This window comes from Martes martes (genome assembly GCF_963455335.1).
Source record: "Martes martes genome assembly, chromosome: 2".
In the NCBI taxonomy this organism is placed as follows: domain Eukaryota; kingdom Metazoa; phylum Chordata; class Mammalia; order Carnivora; family Mustelidae; genus Martes; species Martes martes.
This window is the reverse complement of record NC_137889.1, coordinates 161,985,352-161,990,252: the sequence shown is the minus strand read 5'-3', so window position 1 is coordinate 161,990,252 and position 4,901 is coordinate 161,985,352. Positions and strand designations below refer to the sequence as shown.

Below are 4,901 nucleotides of genomic sequence, written 5' to 3'. Positions count from 1 at the left end.
AAATGCTTTACTGTTATTTTATGTTCTGGATTAGTATTTTCATTGTGATATCAGGTAGGATTTTAAATAACCATTGAGTTACAAGTTAGCAGAAGTGATTTATGCTCTTAACTGCTTTCCATAGGTCAAACATGATATTGCTCTATTATTTTTTTTTCCTGTAAAACATATGTCTTACACTAGGTTGCTGCTGGTAATCAGAATCTGAGCCAAGGGTTTATTTGGTAGGTGTTCCAGAGACAGAATTTAGAGATGAGGAACAGTAAAACAGGAATTAGGAAAGGCCAATACTGTGGTGTATTCTCCAGTTGGTTAAACAGGAGGCCTCTGAGACTCCATCTTGCTGAATCTTTTGAGGATCTGTCTAGATGTGCCTTAGAATGATCCACAGAGGCCTGGGAGAGGAGAGAATTTATCCTTTGATCTCTATCATCCATGTTCAGGGATTGCTACATGGAATGTCTCACACTTCGAAGACAAACATGATTGAATGCTGGACAGGTTATGACAGAAGTCCAGGGAATAAAAAGAAAGATGCATGGAGTAGTGAGTCAAAGCACTGTAAGTTACAACTGTAGGAAGCTGCTTGCTGAAGCAAGAGATGATGTAAAATGTGAGCTGAGATTACGTGACATGGGACACAAGTGATGTCTGTGTCCAGAGGAACACATTGCCATATAATAAATATAACAAAATGTATACTCCAAACAATTTCATATTAAAGCAAACATAAAAAGACTCTGAAGGAGGGAAAAAAGACAGATGGCTAAAGATTTTGAGACCCAAGGAATAATTTGATTGTGAATTCTCTGGGTTTGTTTTTTGCCTCATATGTTCCCAACATGGAGCTGAAAAAAACTTGCTGCCCAGAACTGTCAATGGACATAGACCTTAAAGCCCCACAAGAGCCTTCCCTCTCTAGACAAAGGACCAGGAAATATGCAACCAAGTAAGACTGAAAACTTTAAAGTGGGAACTGCTCTACTGAAGTCAGACATCACAGAAAAGAAACTGTGGCCCCATATAAGTCAGATAGCAAAGGCTGAAGGGTCAGCTTAGACATCCATACTCTTCAAGCTATAATGAACCCTCCTCCCTACTTCTACCTCAGTGTTAGTGAAGATCATGTGGGCAAACCTAGATTTCAATCCCTAGCTGGAGGTAATGAGGTACCTTCTACCTTAGCCACTATAGTTCTCAGAGGAGAATGAAGACTTTCATAAGCTGTATGTAGTGATGAGGCCATGTCAGGGAGAATAGTAGAGAAGTATTCTTACCACTCTAGGAAGATATCAGTAGAGCTCTACTGGGGAGTAAGAATCTCCACATTGACTCAGCAACAGCAAGGTCATCCCTTCATTAGGTGTGAATGAAGGAAAGTAGATATCTCCTCCTGAAAGTAGCTATCTCCTCCTGAAAATAATAACGTGGAACCTCCTCTTCTTCTTCCAACTCAGTGTCAGGGTATACTATCTAATACAGATGATTTAAATAGGATCCATATTATGTTAACATAAAACTCAAAGTAACCAGGTTTCAATGAAACTCACTCATCATACCAAGAACCAGGTAAAACTAAAATTGAATGAATCAGTAGATGTCAACACAGAAATGACAGAGATACTAGAATTATCTGACAGAGCTTTTAAAGCAGTCATCATTAAAATGCTTCAATGGGCCAGTACTTGAAACAAATGAAAACAAAAGCAAAGTAAAAGAAGACATAGAAATTATATATAAGAACCAAATAGAAATTTTAGAACAGGAAAATGAAAGAATAGAAATGAAAATAAATAAATAAATAAGTTCAACAGCAGAATGAACAGAGTCTCAGGGATCTTTGGGGCTATCATGAAAGTGGAAACATTTGCACCATCAGAGTGAAAAAAGGGTGCCTCTAAGAAATACTCAGAGAAGTAATGGCAAAAACTTCCCAAGTTTGGCAGAATATATAAACTTACAGATTCAACAAAAGCAAATTTAAAAAAGATAAAATCAAAGAAGATACAGTAGTAAAGCTTCTGAAAATCAAGACTAAAACAAACAAACCACCTTGAAAGTAGTAAGAGAAGCAAATCCTTATCTGCTGGTAAATAAATAAATAAATATTAAATGATGTCAGAAACTATGGAGAACATAACTTTTTGGAGAACAAAGATGAAGTGACACATAATTTTTCCAAAGCTGGGGGGAAAAAAAAAAAGAAGAAGAACTTAGAAAAGATTGTCAACTCAGAATCCTATACCAAGCAAAAATATCTTTTAAGAATGAAGAGGAAAGGGGCACCTGGGTGACTCAGTGGGTTAAGGCCTCTGCCTTCGGCTCAGGTCATGATCTCAGGGTCCCGGGATCGAGCCCCGCATCGGGCTCTCTGCTCAGCGGGGAGCCTGCTTCCTCCTCTCTCTGCCTGCCTTTCTGCCTACTTGTGATCTCTGTCAAATAAATAAAAGCTTAAAAAAAAAAAAGAATGAAGAGGAAATCAAGAAATTAACACATTAGGGCAAACTAAATGAATGTATTACAAACAGAAGTCCTCTAAAAGAATAGCTACAGAAAATTCTCTAACTGGAAAAGAAAAGAAGGAAAGAGAGAAAGGAAGGAAGAGAGAGAGGACTTGAAATATCAGAAATATCAATAAGGCAGAAAAAAAAAACATGATAGGCAAAAGTAGGGATACATACAATAGATTTTCTTTTTCTCAAGTTCTATAAATTACATTTAACATTGAAGCAAAAATTATGACACTGATATGTTTCAAAGTGCATGTAGAGGAAATACTTAACACAACTACAACTATATTATAAACAGAGGAAGATAAATTCAAGTAAAGGAAGGTAAGATTTATATATTCATTCCAGCTGGCAAAATTACAGTATTAGTACACTTTGATAATTTATTCATTACACATATTATGTGTTTTATATTATATATATAAATATATGTATATAATATGTGTACAATACCTATAAAAAACACTAAAAAAGCTATACAAAGAAACACATTAAAAATCTACAGATAAGGGAGCTTGAGTGGCTCAGTCACTTAAGCTGCAGCTCTTAAATTTTGCTCAGGTCATGATCTCTGGATCCTGGGATGGAGCCTCACATCAGGCTCCATAGTCAGAGGGCAGTCTGCTCAAGGATTCTTTCTCTCCCTCTGCCCTTCTCCCCACCACTCACAAGGTCCCTCTCTGAAATAAATAAAGAAATTAAAAAAAAAAAAAAGAAAAAAAAAAAGAAGAAGTCTACATATAGAGGAGCCTGGGGCCAGTGCCAACAGAGCTAGCAGGCTTGAAGAGCTTCAATAGCAGTGTGAGATCTGCCTCTCTGTGAGCAGCTAACAGTGACAGTGGCACCACAAGTGGGGATGTTCCTTATATAGGCAGTAAGATGAGCCTTATCTCGAAGGTGGAGATCTGCTGCAAGGGCATCGTCTGCACAATCGTTGTCAAGAACTCCAGTGTTGCCCTCACCAAATTTAGGTCTTTGGTCTGAAAGACAGACTAACAATTCATCCAATCCCACCTCCAGATGAAGTTTTTGAATACATCGTATTCCATGGGAGTGATATTAAAGACCTCACTGTTTATGAGTCACCAAACCCACAATGTTCGTCGATCCAGACTTAGCTCTCATTGTTTCCACTAAGCTCATCTATTTCTTCATTCTAGGCATTGGGTCCCTATGGACTTCTCTGCAGGATGTCAAAGCACAGTCAGTTCATTTGAAGTTCATTAGTTGGGCAGCAGTTCAGTGCTATCGATGTTGCTGGAAGCTCTTTGACATTCTTTGGACGAGAAACATCAAATAGTAGTAGTGTATCCCAATGTAGCAGTTGGTTCTGCCTTTATACACGATGCACAGTGTCTAAAAACACACCTGTCTCAAGGTTGTTCAAGCCCTCAGTTAGGACCTTTGAGAAAAAGCCCAACCATGAAACAAGCAATACAGACCCTCTCTTTTCACTTACCTGCTCCAGCACATGTTGGGAGAAGGACCCCATATCAATCAGGCCTTTACTATCTATCAGGCAAAAAGCAACAGAAAATCAAGAGCACAGGTGAGCTGAAGCACACAAAACTTCAAGACCAGAAAATGAACAACCCCAAAATGACAGTAACAAATGAATAGTTCCAGGTGCTCTTTTGGTTCCAAGGAGAGAGTGTTGGGTTGTCAAGGTGGCAGGGCCGATGTGGTGTTCAAGGCAGTCTAATGAAATTTGAGAAACATTTTCACCTTGAAAGTGTGAATGCACATTTTAACAAGGAAGAAATTGACAGTTTCCTTATAAACTTGCGTTCAAAGTAGATAAACTTGAGGAGTAGGAGAACCCTATAAATGGTGAAGATAAAGGACTCAGAAGTTGATCCTCACCAAAAACAGTGAAGGAAATGCAGATGAAGGAGATCTACTTGGACCTAATTACTATTATGACAAAAACAAATCCTTCTTTGATAATATTTCTTGTGACCTTAATAGGGAACAGAGATCAACTGGGGCTAAAGAAAGAAGATTAAATGCCAAAATATTTGGAATTACACTTTGTCCAAACCATAACTGTAGGGAGTACAAAGGCAGAGGAAGTCTTGGTTCCCTTGGTGGCCAAGAGCATGGTGGTGGCAGAGGTGGGAGCATCACCATCTCTGGGGATTTCATTGTGTGTTCAGAAGAAGTCTTGGGGGGGGGGGGCAAGGAGTTTTCAGATTTTGATACAGAAAAGACAACAAAGTTGCTGCGTAGCCTACAAACAAATCTTTGAAAATAGGTGAATTTCTAGCTCTTCCTGGTCCTGAGAATTGGTTTCAGTCTTTGAGAAGAATGAAGTAACTCCACTGTAGATTTGTCACCAGTACTGTGTGTGTATTTGTTTTTCTGCTTAACTTCAAAGATACAATGCAGTTA

At 38.4% G+C, this 4,901-nt stretch overlaps 1 pseudogene across 1 annotated transcript; it reads left to right on the top strand.

Annotated features, from left to right (window-relative positions):
• The first annotated feature begins 1,082 nt into the window (after window positions 1–1,082).
• LOC308338351 (protein LSM14 homolog A-like) lies at window positions 1,083–4,130 on the top strand (annotated as a pseudogene). Its single transcript has 2 exons — window positions 1,083–1,169; window positions 3,482–4,130. The product of its transcript is annotated as a protein LSM14 homolog A-like (transcript).
• The last annotated feature ends 771 nt before the right edge of the window (window positions 4,131–4,901 follow it).